General features: G+C 39.1%; 2 protein-coding genes across 5 annotated transcripts in view; one reads left to right on the top strand and one right to left on the bottom strand.

Moving 5' to 3' along the window:
- Nucleotides 1-12,474, bottom strand: part of LOC113625053 (interferon-induced very large GTPase 1-like) — a 31,405-nt gene extending 18,931 nt beyond the window's left edge. The window contains exons 1-2 of one of the 2 annotated variants that reach the window (XM_027115503.1): nt 12,340-12,474; nt 6,181-6,250 (exon numbers count right to left, since the gene is read on the bottom strand). The gene's annotated coding sequence lies outside the window, so the exon portion shown is untranslated. The remainder of the gene's footprint in view (nt 1-6,180; nt 6,251-12,339) is intronic. The other variant, XM_027115504.1, reaches the window with a different exon arrangement.
- The window catches only part of ZNF215 (zinc finger protein 215), a 152,024-nt gene that overhangs the window by 55,159 nt on the left and 83,391 nt on the right, over nt 1-13,474 (top strand). The window lies entirely within an intron of this gene.

The raw sequence follows: 13,474 nt of genomic DNA, 5'->3' as shown, positions 1-13,474 counted from the left end.
AATGATGGAAAACTTTTCCACATAAAGAAATGTTGCCATGTCTTATAGATCCTGTCTCAACTTCATTCTTGCAACAGAATTTTAATTTTATCTAAGTTGCTTTAACTTCCTAGAAATAAACATTTCTGCCTGGCCAGTGCTGTTTTTACATACTGTGACCCTAATTATAACTATAATTATGATGTCTAAAATTATAATAGAGCCTGAGAAATTTTGGTTCATGCATATTCTTCTACAAAGGCTTAGAATATTATTTGACATTTATCATATGGTGATACTGCAGTCTTTTATTACTTCGCCTGGTGAAAGGTGCCTAAAATCTTCTGGAGCTCTGATTACTGAGAGTTAGAGTGGCTAAGGGTCTATCTTTTGTGAGAAGCTCTCATTGAGATCAGAAATGGGTTAGGTGTAGGGGAGAAGAATAGTTGATAAAAGGGTTAGAAAAGAATCCAAGAGCGTTTTTAGGGAGGAATAAAATCTCAATCATAGGCCTTCAGTTCTTGGCTGGGTTGGGAGACCTTTCTTATAGACATGCTCTCAGTGCTTTCTCAGAGACCTCTGTAAACCTCTGTTATGCCCTCAGTGACCATATTTCATGGTATGATGGAACCAGCCTATACTGACTAATGAGAACCAAATGTCAAATGTTCAGGAATTTTGTAAGGCAGTTATTAAGCACAGCCATTATGAAAAATAAATTATATAGGAGCACATCCACAAATATGAAAGGATAAGTAGCTCCAAGGGCGCATCCTTCTACTGAAACAATAAACAAGCAAGAGAAAAAATGTCAGAATCAACTTTGTTGGAAATCTGGAAAATAATCAAAGGTCTATAGTAACCAAGTATCTGCTGATCAAGAAAAAGGCAGCTTAAAAATGGTAGGGGAGTGTTGTGGCATTTTTACTTGCCTTTGGGCCACCTTCCTCCCCTGCTTGAGGGAATCTTGAAGATATCAGCCCATGTTCCCATTGTGAGACCCTTGTCCCTGATTTCAAAGGGAGAAGAGCAGACCTTGATCTCAGAGAATTGTGTTTGTCTATTTGGAGCCCTCTGGGGACTATCTGAAGGACTGACGAAAGGCAGTTTTGTGTAGCACAGAGCTTCTTCAGGGCACAAAAGCAGCCAAGTGGAGGGCATTCCTTGCAAACAAGAAAGGTAAATGGACAACCCCTACTGTCTGGGGGAAGATGTTAAGGTTGAGACAAATAATAGACATGCTGAAACTTGGTAGGAAAGACTGGTGAGAGAGATTTTGTGTGGAAGTGGAACAGTAAAAAGTTCCCTGTGTGTAGGATTTATACCTCTACATGATCCTTAGGTTCAGAAGCAGAAAGTGAAGGCTAAGGCAGAGTTGTAAAGGGCCAGGTTAAGCATTGGAGGAATGCTAAACACTGAGCCAGTATGCAAAGCGAGGTGTTTTTTGTTTGTTTGTTTTGTCTTTAGGCAAAAAAATCTCAGTCAACACATAAGCTCATGATAAGCTAAAGAACACATTTCAGAGAGCACAAACCACAAATATCTTTAGAGAAAAAGGTAGAAAAGTACTAAACATATAACCAAAACCCACAGGAACAAACCCTGAGCACGAGAAAGATTATGATTTCAAGTGTTACCTTATTATAACATTCAAAATGTTCAGTTTTCCACAAAACAAATTTTAAAACGTGCAAAGAAACAAGAAAATATGACCCATTCACAGAAAAATGAATAGAAACTATCATGAGGAATCAAGTCATAGAAGGTATTCAGCAAGGCCTTTAATTCATCTGGCTTAAATATGCTCAAAATGCTAACATAGATCATGGACAAAGATTCAATAACACCAGGGGAATGATGTGCCCCAAATAGTATATATCTCTGAAGAGATACAAATTATAAAAAGGGACCAAACAAATTCTGGGGTTAAAAATTACAATAACTGAAATGAAGAATTCACTAAGAATTTCAACATCAGATTACAGCAGGCAGAATTAAAAACCAGAGAAGCTGAAAATAGGTCATTTAAAATTATCCAGTTTGAGGAACATAAAGATGAAGGAGTGAACAAAAATGAAGAGAGCCTAGGAGACCTGTGGGACACCATCAAGCACACCACATACGATAATGGAAGTTGCATAGGGAACAAGAGAGAGAAATGGTGTAAAAGAATTTTGAAGAAACTATGCCCAAAAAGTCATAATTTGATTAAGTACGTGAATTTACACATTTAAGAAGCTCAGTGAACTTTAGGGAGGAAAAACACAAGAGGTCCACACTGAGACACTTTATAATAAAACTTTTAAAGGCCAGAGACAGAGAGAATCTTGAAAGCAGCAATAAAGAAGTGACTGTCATATACAAGGGAGACTCAGTAAGAAAAAGACTGGATTTCTTAGCAGGAACCATGGAGGCCAGATGGCAGTGGGATGACATATTTAAAGTACATAGAGAAAGAGAAAACCCATAATTCTGTATCTGGCAAAACCATCATTCAAAAATAAAGAAGAGGGCTTCCCTGGTGGCGCAGTGGTTGGGAGTCCACCTGCTGATGCAGGGGACATGGGTTCGTGCCCCGGTCCGGGAAGATCCCACATGCCACGGAGAGGCTAGGCCCATGAGCCATGGCCGCTGAGCCTGCACGTCCGGAGCCTGTGCTCCGCAACGGGAGAGGCCACAACAGTGAGAGGCCCGCGTACCGCAAAAATAAATAAATAAAATAAAGAAGAAGTTAAGACATTCCCAGATAAGCAAATGCTGAGGGAATTCATCACTAGTAGATATGTGCTACAGGAAATGCTAAAGGGAGTCCTTCAGCTGGAAATGAAAGGACACTTGGCGGTAACTTGAAGCCACATGAAAAAATAACACAGGTAAAGAAATATATAAGCCAGTATTATTGTATTTTTCATTTGTGACTCCTTTTTCTTTCCCAATTTGATTGAAAGACAAATGAATAAAATGATAAATCTATGTTAAATGAGCACACAAAGTAGAAAGATGTAATTTGTGATACAAAAACATAAAGGGGAGGAGGGATGGAGCAGTGTAGGATCCAAATTTTTATATACTTATGGAAGCTAATGTGATATTAATTCAACATAGATTGTTACAGGTTTGAGAGGCTAATTGTAAGCTCCAGGACAACCAATGCTAAAATAACTTTTAAAATATACAGAAAAGGAAATTAGAAAGGAATCAAAATCATACACTACAAAAAAATCAAACACAAAAGAAGGCAGTTAATGGAGACCTTGAGGAACAAAAAAGATATGAAACATATAAAAGACAAAGCAAAATGGCAGAATAAGTGTTTCTTTATCAGTAATTTTTGTAAATGGATTAAACTCTTTCATTAAAAGGTAAATATTCTCGTAATAGAGTGAAAAACAAAATGCAGTTATATGCTGTCTGGAAAAGACTCATTTTATATCCAAGACATATAGGACAAAAGTGAAAAGATAGAAAAGGTCACTCCAGGCAAATAGTTACTAAAAGAGAACTGAGGTATCTATGCTAAGATCAGACAAAATAGACTTTTAAGTCAAAAGTTGTTACAAGAGACGAGGAAGAACACTAAATATTGATAGAAGTGTCAACCCATCAAGAAGATATAAAACTTATAAACCTATGAACCTAACAACAGAACTCCAAACCATAGGAAGCAAACATTGAGAAGTGAAGACAGAAATAGACAGTTCTGAAATAATAGTTGGAGATTTCATTGCTGTACTTTCAATAATGGATAAAAACAACTAGGTAGAAAATCAGTAAGGAAACAGGGTAGTTGAACAACACTGTAAACCAGCTAGATCTGATAGACGTAAACAGACTCTCCATCCAACAACAGCTAGCAGTGTTTCTGCTGAACAAATTTTCTCAAGAACTTTGTGGATCTTCTAAAGATTTCAGTGGGGTTCACTCCTTTAGACAAAAGCTACTTCTATGGTTCTTTTCCAGACAAACCCTTCTGGAAAAGCCTTGGCCTCCTGCTGAGATAGTAGGGAACAGTGACCTTAAGCTTCCTAGAGGACTTCTAATTTCGTTGATATCTGTGAGGCAAACGCTTATCTTCTTGAAGGGACCATTTTTGTGCCTGATTCCTTTACCTTTTAATCTTTCTGAGGTTTTAGGAAAAGGTTGTACAATCATAATCAACAGAGATTCAAGACTGTGAAACTCTTTATTCTAATGGGTTTTGCCCTTTGCAGAGGCTGAGAAATTTCAAAATTGTAAGGCCTTGGCTCCTTTTTGTTTAACAGTTCTTTCCCCAATTTATCTTTCATTTCTCACATTTTATCACAAGCAGCAAGAAGAAATCAGGAGGCACTTTTAACACCTCACTTGGAAGTCTCCCTAACTATAAAACCAGCTTTTAAGTATTTCCTTGTACATAACTCCAGGACATAATTTTGCTAAGCTTTCTATCACTACATAACACGAATCCTCTTCCTTCTGTTTCTAATAACATGTCCCTCAATTTCTTCTGAGCCCTCACTGCAGGATACCTAAAGTCTGGATTTCTTCTAACAGTCTGTCGAAGGTATATAGGCTTTCTCTGTCATGCTCTTCAAAGTTCTTCTAGCTTCTGCTCACTTGCCTGATTCCAAAGCTGTTCCCAAGTTTTAGGTACCACTTCTAGGCACCAAAATCTGTATTATTTTTATATTATCGTATAATAGATTGCCACAAACTTAGTATCTTAATAAACACACACATTATATCACAATTTCTGTCAGGAGTCTGACATGGCTTAGCTGGGTCCTCTGCTCAAGGTCTTACAAGGCAGCACTCCAGGTGTTGACTGAGCTGTATTTTCATCTAGAACCTCAACTGGAGAAAAGCTGCTTTCAGCTTACACATGTTGACACAATTCATCTCCTTATGATTTTAGGACTGTCCACAGTTCCTTGCCACAATAGCTTTTCTGTAGGCCCTCCTTCAACATGGTAGCTTACTTCTTTAAGCCAGCGGGAGGGAAAATTATCTCTAAAGAAAGGCCAAGTCGCTCTTTAAGGTCTTTTCCCTGATTAAGTCAAGCCTAGCCAGGATAATATTCCTTTTGGCTAATGCAAAATCAACTGATTTTGGACCTTAATTTCATCTGAAAAATTCCTTCATCTATGCCACATTCTATTAGCTAGCAGCAGGGGGAGGGCATTCCATAGGCCTCGAATCATGGAGCTACCCTCATCTGTGTGCCAAGTGACAAAATATGTAACATGCTCAGCCCAGTGTTGGACCTATTCTAAGGGTTCAATCAATGTTAACTCCTCCTATCATTTAATGTTTTTAAAGCCCTGTTGAAACCACAGTCTCAGTGCCCAAAGGGATGTGGGACTCAATGAGGTAAATCCCACTGAAGGGGAGGAGGACCTAAAGGAGGTTTCCACCACTAAGCCAAGGGAGAATCTGATTCTCCTAGTAATAAGAGCATGCCTCACATTTTAGGAAAATCTGGAGAGAGGAGCTGTTAGTGAGGACTTGAAGAGCTAAACCAGAGAACTTAGAAGGAATACATAGGAAGATTAGGTTCCAGGGAACTTTTCAGTGCATCAAGGTAGAGTATAGAAAAGGAATTAAGGGAAGCATAGCCCAGGGAGTGTATGCCAAGGAAACAAGTAGGATGGCTGTTATCTGGGGAGACATATAACTTTCAAGACATCCTTTTAGTTGGCCAAAGGGACTTGGAGTTTAGGTGGCTCAGGATTGCAGCTGAGCTATTCTGTACATGGAATTCATTTGGTGCCTACACCTATTCCAGGTGGTAGAGGCAAATTTTCGGAGAGGATATCTAATTAAGATTGGCCTAGGAACCAAAGTAACCAGAAAAGTGGCAAGTGTAATGGGGAAAACATCATGAAAAGAGACAAGGGCTGCTTGAATGGGATGAATAAGGCCCAAGGGCCGTAGGATCCTATAGGACCAGGAATGGACATGTAGGAAAATGAGAAGCTCCCCAAGGTAGAGGAGCAGGCTCTAATCTGCAGGAGACTATGAAAACTGAAAGTAGAATGGCAGACCCACCACTCCAGGGAGCATAAATATAGGGTTTGATGACAATATATCAAGTACAATAAAGATTGGGAAGCTTACATACATTGGGGAATGAAAGGATCAGTCAAGACAGAAGGGTCTTAATTAAGGCCATGCTTTTTTCTTTCTTTCTTTCTTTTTAAATTTTAACTAGAAACTACATACCACAGCTGCAGTCAGGAATGCTGATCCTGAAGGTTAACTTTCAGAGGTGGCTTCCTGTCTCCTGGTGCTTCTGCCATGAGATAATGGGAAATATTAGCCATAGAAATTGCTGCAACATGGAAAATAACTTTCATCATTTTGGTGTAGACTGAAAGTTAAGGGAGATGCTGTGTCTCTTTTCTGCTAATGTTTTAGTTATTTTCTTGTTGTCTCAGAACGAGGAGTCTCTTTCCTTTAGGAAATGTGGGAGACTGTAACCCAAAGAAAGCCTCTTCAGCCTTTGAAATCCCATAGCCATTGACCTCCAAATAGGTTAGGAAGGAACCAAAAGGGTAGGACAGTAGCTGCAGCTGCTTTTTCTTTCTAAGACTTAGAACTAAGCCTGTTGAGCTAGAATTCTCATAGCTGTCATTTCAAGGGCACAGACAAAGGCACATAGGGAGGAGGGCAGACTCCTCAATGATTGTCTCCACTGGACAGGCTGGTTCAGATTTGGACAGATATTGTCCTGACACTGGAGTTGGGGAGTCTGTGTGTCCTGTTACACTGTCAGGCTCTTCTCACTCTGCATGAGTAAGTCTGCTGGGCATTGGATAGGAGTTGAATGTGTCAGAAGACATTTTTCAAGATGACCTTCCCGGAAGGGAGCTAGCAGACCATGGATATATCCCCACATTAGGAGGTGATCTGCCAGTGATTTGGGAGCATTGGTTTATACCACAGTGGACACAACCTTTGCTCACTAAGCAGAATGGTACAAGTAAGACTTTATATTGACTAGAGAAAGTGTATTGTGGAAATCAATCCATATATTTAGTCCTTGCTAAAGACTGAGTCCCTGGTATTTATGTAACCTAACAAAATGATCTCTGCTGAAGACTAATGCAGTGGCCTTTACTAGGTGTATGTAGGTCCAGACACACTAGTATTTTCCTCAGAAGTAAATCAGTTTTACAGTTAAGGTGTATACCAGGATCCCTCCTTCCCACCCCTGTCTAGAGTGTCTGGGAAGAAATCCTTGAAGTCACATAAAAATTCAACTTTGTGAGTTCCAGCAAGGATCTATTAACAGTCGAAGACTTACATCCTTGTTCAAGGCCATGTTGTGTCTTTTCACTGACTTATTCTCTAAGAAAAATACATGTAAAATAGTGTGTATATCTGAGTGCTGTGTATAAGGCACTTGTTCCAATAGTTGCCCAAGGCAACAAGCCATTCTTTGTAGCTTTGTGTGCCTCAGAGCTGATACTGGAGTTGTGTCAATGAAAGAGAAGTAGAGATATGGGTAGTAGGAAGAAGGATGAGGAGAAGAAAAGATATCTTTTAGTTCTTGTCTACTTCAGTGTTGCCTACAGTGAAGGACTTGTGGCCAAGAGGTAGATTATTTGCCCATACTTTGTGGTGCTGGAAAGATTTTGACAATGATTTCTCCACCTAGCTTATCATACAGTTTTGGTCTGTTTGAATGCCAAATTATAGAGATAGATTTAAAGAAGGCAGAAACTGCAGCAAATTAATGGCGGTGTTAAGGATTGTAATGTCCTCACTCCCCTGACGGATCGAACTGGACTTGGTTTTAAACCAATTTAAAGTTAAAAGTATGAGTTAATCTTTCAAAGTAGTTGTTCTCAGTCTTTATTTTGGATAATAATCACCTGAGGACATCTTAAAAATGTGGGTTCCCAGCCCCACTCACAGAGAATCTGACATGGGATGTCTAGCTTATTGCTCAGGAACTAAGGTTTTTATAAACCCCCCAACTTTAATTTTATAAATGCTACCAAGTGTTCAATCATATTTTGAAAAAAAAAACCAACCCTATTCTAAGGAGACATTTTTAATGGAGAAAAGATGGGAGTGAAAAAACTAAATTTGCCATTCCTGTTGGCCTGAACATGAAGATATCTCCTTTGAGATTCTTTACTTCTTAGTTTCCAACTGAAGTGTTCTTTCTGTCTCAGTATTTGAATGAATACACATGAAGGTTCCACTACTATGCTAGAATGTTCAACTGAGGGATCTTTAAGAATTTAACTTCAAAGGATAAAGACATGGAAAGGGCTATGAAGAGCTATAAAGCTCATTAAGGAGACAGGCAGGCTAGATCCAGAAATGCTGCCAACATGTGACTGAGTCTAATATGGTTTTCAGAAGGAGAGATCAGAAAGGATGTTTGAGAAAAACCATCAAAGAAACAATAGAAGAATATTTCCCAGAGCGGCAGTATGGCCTGATTCTCCATAATGAAAATATACATCAAATGTACAGAATTAATAACAACAACAGTAACAACAACTCTAATATATCCTGGAAATATTCTCCTATTCTTAGAATAAAGAGTTTGAGTATTAAACAAATGAAAAATCTGGTTTATTTACAGATAAGTTTAAAGCAGACTGATATCAGAGAAACAATAGAAGAATCTAGGGCGCTCCTCTTTGTTGACCATCCCTTCTCTCTGTACCCATCATGATAATGTGCCTTTGAGTGAACTAGATCATACAAGTACCATGGATTGGAAGTTTGGCAAAGATTTAAAATTTCAGCATTTATTTCACACATATTTATTGAGGGCTATCATCATGCTGGGAAATGTTCTAAGTATTGTGTGTTGATTGATGAATAAGGCAGGTTAGATACCTGCCCTTACCCCTAGTGGAGGGAAGCAAACCATAAACTTGTAAGTATTTGAATAAGCAAAATAATTTCAGATTATTTTAAGTGCTAGGAAAGAAACAAGCAGATAATGGGATGGAGACTAACTTGAGGCTGCTTTCGATATGTAGTTAGAGAATGTGCGTTCAAAGGCTCTGCTGCTAATCGTGAGCTGCTTTAGACTCTTTATGTAGTGTCCAGCCTTTCCCAGTTTCTGTCAAATATAATGATCCACCAATGCCACTTCTGAGTATTTATCTAAAGGAAAAGAAAATATTAATTTGAAAAAATCCTCCCTCTCCCCCACCAGGTTCATTCCAGCATTATTTACAATAACCAAAGTTGGAAACAACATGAATGTCCATTGATGGATGAATGGATAAAGAAAATGTGGTACATTTCTAATGGAATATTATACAGCAGTAAAAAAAAAAAGGAAGGGGGCTTCCCTGGTGGCGCAGTGGCTGAGAGTCCGCCTGCCGATGCAGGGGACACGGGTTCTTGCCCCAGTCCAGAAGGATCCCACATGCTGCGGAGTGGCTAGGCCCGTGAGCCACGGCCGCTGAGCCTGCGCGTCTGGAGCCTGTGCTCCGCAACGGGAGAGGTCACAACAGTGAGAGGCCCGCGTACCGCAAAAAAAAAAAAAAAAAAAAAAAAAAAAAGGAAGGAAATTCTGCCATTTGTAACAACATGGTTGGACCTTGACGGCATTATGTTAAGTAAAATAAGTCAGACAAAGATAAATACCATATGATCTTACTTGCATATGGAAATAAAAACAAAGCAAAACCAAAAACAAACTAAATGATACAGAGAACAGGTTGGTGGTTGCCAGAGGTGGGGGAGAGGGAGGGCAAAATGGGTGAAGGACAAAGGCTGAAATTTCCAGTTATAAAATGAATGAGTCCTGGGGATGTTAATGTGCAGCATGATGACTATAGTTGATAATACTGTATCGTGTATTTGAAAGTTTCTAAGAGGAAGACCTTAAAATTTTTCATCATAAGGAAAAATAAACTATAACTGTGTGGTGATGGATGTTAACTAGACTTTGGTTATCATCTTGGAATATATACACATACGGAATCATGTTGCACAACAGAATAATATTATATGTGAATTATAGCTCAATAAAAAACAGTAATAAAATTTTAGCTTGCCTCTTAGTCTCTGCCTCCTATTATAGATTTTATTATTCCTTTAGCTCCTCTTTGGACTTGTTGGATTAACTGTGTTGAACAGCTTATCCAGTTAGAAACTCATCCTGAATTCCTAAGTCTAGCCATTTGGGGGTATCCATTCCTTTTTGATGGGGAAATGGTGATGTGGGCACCTTTTATTTCTTGGAAGCCCATTTTCCCTACTTTTTCCCCTAAACTGTGGTCCTTGTTAGTTACTTACTAAATGCTCGGCATTAGTTTGCTCTATTTGTTTGACTGCTCTGTATGAGAAGCTCTTGAATCTGTTATCTCTATCCTTGTTGTGGTCCATCTTTCACATTGCATCCTGAAACTTGTAGGTAAATCATTTACTTGTTTACAAAACTTGAAAACCCTTCATTGGTTTATGATATGATCAAATTACTGGGCCCTGGCATTCAAGACCCCTCACAATCTGGCAACAATTAACCCAATTCCTTTCACAACCACTCTTTTTCCTTTTCCTAACATCTAGTTCACTTACTTCTCTTAGAAACTATACTCTGTCATCTGTCCTCAGTCTCACAGTTTTCTTAACCCTGTATGTTGAGGGGGAGCAGAATATGCCACCTCCAAATCCGCCACTTTGGCATGTGGACTGTTTTGAGCTGAAGGCAATTAAGACCCAGCAGACTCAGGAAAACTTTTTTTAATTTTTTTTTTTTTGCGGTACACGGGCCTCCCACTGTTGTGGCCTCTCCCGTTGCGGAGCACTGGCTCCGGACGCTCAGGCTCAGCGGCCATGGCTCACGGGCCCAGCCGCTCTGCAGCACGTGGGATCCTCCGGACCGGGGCACGAACCCGTGTCCCCTGCATCGGCAGGTGGACTCCCAACCACTGCGCCACCAGGGAAGCCCCAGGAAAACTTTTTACCTCTCCTTGAACTGCCTAAAAGAATCATATAGAGGGCCTGTACCAGAGAGGGCTATTACCAGAGACAACTTTTTATATCAGAAAGATGTACCTGCATGGCATGGCAAACATTTGCTTACCAATCATTTGCTCTTCTCATCTTGTGAACTGTCTTCCTCGCCTTTGAAGCCCTACACTGCTACTTCCTTCTCCTTAGCTTGGGATAGTATATATGCCTCAACTGCCAGATTGCTTTGAGTCTTCATGTCTTGGTGGGGATCTTGTAAGTATATAATTAAACTTAATTTTCTCCCGTTAATCTGTTTTATGTCAACTCAGTTATTAAACCAGCCAAAAAATCTAGAAGGGAAATTGTTTCCTCCCCTAAAATATTATGTTACATGAGCACTTCCCAGGACACTATGCTTCTAACCCAATTCAGGTTTCTCCTTATTTGTGAAGCCTTCCTTTATTCTTCCAGGTTGAGTTAGTTCCTCTCTTCTCTGTGCTTACCATAGCACCTGTTACTTACATGAATCATAATAACAAAGTTAAACTTTTCTTGAGTCCTTTACTCCTGGAAAGCAGTGATGGTTAAAGAAATCCATCCACCCTTTTGTGTTCTGAGAATTAGTTTACTGCAAAGAGCCACCTTTCCCCATATGACTTATATAAACTCATCTGTGTGTCCCTTTATTACTTATAGGGAGGCCAGACACAGACCGCCCCCCCACACCTTTTAAATTTATTTATTTATTTATTTCTATACAGTAAGTCTTTGTTGGTTACCTATTTTAAATATAGCAGCAGACACAGACCCTTTAAATTCCATTCTTTGCCTCATAAAGGATTCACTGAGCTGTTTGTCCCCCTGATCAATTGGAAAGTGTTTGAAACTAAACATTAGTTAAAATTCTCTCCTTTTCAGTCCCCTTAACTTTGACTCACCCTCCTCCTGACCCTGCATACAACCTCTCCTTAATGATCCCTCCTAAGGATAAAATATTCCCTGATTATCCCACTCCCTCTATACTGTGTTCTTCTTAGCCTGCTGACCCTTTCCTCTAAAAGAATATTCCTTTCTGCCTGACCTTTGAGATGCTTGAAGCTCTATGTTTGGATTATTTTCTCTATTACAATAGTCTCTTTCCCCTATTGCAATAATCCTTTCAAATAGTCTCTTTTTACCTAAGTCTAGATTTATTTTTAGTTGACAATAAAAATTACCAAGTTGTTTGTTTCGATAATGTACTCCCTTTCCCCCAGATTTGGAGCTGTTTATTGGAACAAGGAGAAAGCCAGGTTCCTATTTGTGTTCTTAGCATGCCTTAATCTGCCTGTGTCTCTGACTGTCCCTATGCCTGTTTCCATCTATTTCTGTTTTTATTTTAGTCTCTGAGTATGTCATTGTATCTCTTTGTCTGTCCCATTTCCGTCCTTTTCCTTCACCTACCTGTCTTCTTGAGGCCAAGCTCCTGTCTTCAGGTTGCTCCAGAGATATTACAGAGAAAGTAGAGCTGGTTCTTTCCCGGAGTCTGGTAGTTTGCTGACTGAAGTCTTCAGCCTAGATTTCAGCTGCCTCTGTGTCAAAGGGCCGTATTTTATCCTCCAGACAGGAAGTGAAAAACTGGTTTTACTTTCGGTTTTGTTTTTTCTCCCTTTAAAAGAAATCAGCTGATTTAAAGGAATCCTGCTTATTTATTTATTCATTAATTCATTTATTTGTTTATATTGTGATTCCTGGGTGTTAAAATAACTGCAAATGGAAGACTAATGTTGTTATATGTGTGTGCATGCATGTGTGAATCAGTGGTGGAATGGGGTGAGCACCAGATAAAGAACATGGGAGAAACAGGATAGGGAAAGAATTTAGGAGAAGAGACATGGGCACATTCGAGTGTCTTCCTCAGGGAAGCTGCTTTAACTGCTTTACTGTTCTAGCTCTCAAGTCACCCAAGGACAAAGAGGAAGCATGCTCTCAGTGCTAATGAAACTTCTTAGGTTTTATTTCCTATAAAAGATCTCTCTAGAACTTGCTGTTTTTTTGTTTGTTTGTTTTGTTTTTTGTGGTTGATTTGAAAATTAACCATGTTTCCAACATTGTATTAGCTGATTTGGATGATTCAACACTACCGCGAGATAAATTCTTAACAGCATGTTGTGTGTTTATGGTGAGAGAGAGAATTTTACAGTTGTCTATATTTTATATTAGAGCTTTTTAGTAATGTTAAAAACCTGACTGTTTTCTCTCACACCTAAATCCCATGTAAAGCATTTTGTTTCATTGATTATTATCTTACTGCATGATTTAATTCATTATAATTTTGCTTGTAGATCAGTACCTCCTGCTCCTGTGTTCTTCAGTTTCAAGCTTTATATGTCTACACACGTCTTCTTGGAGGTGAACATCATACTCATTTTTCCCAGGTCCTCTAGAAAGTCTACCCACATTGTTTCATATTTCCCCTTACCACTCCCGGTACACCTGCACATCTCCACTACATGGACCTATACTGAGCTCTTCTGCACTGTGCTCTCAGAGCAGTTATACCACTCTTTTTTTTTTTTTTTTTTTTTTTTTTTTTTTT

Source organism: Aethalodelphis obliquidens, unplaced genomic scaffold (assembly GCF_003676395.1).
Source record: "Aethalodelphis obliquidens isolate GAN/ISIS:26980383/991018 unplaced genomic scaffold, ASM367639v1 scaffold14, whole genome shotgun sequence".
Lineage (NCBI taxonomy): Eukaryota > Metazoa > Chordata > Mammalia > Artiodactyla > Delphinidae > Aethalodelphis > Aethalodelphis obliquidens.
The sequence above is the reverse complement of the archived record's forward strand: the minus strand, read 5'-3'. Positions and strand labels throughout refer to the sequence as shown.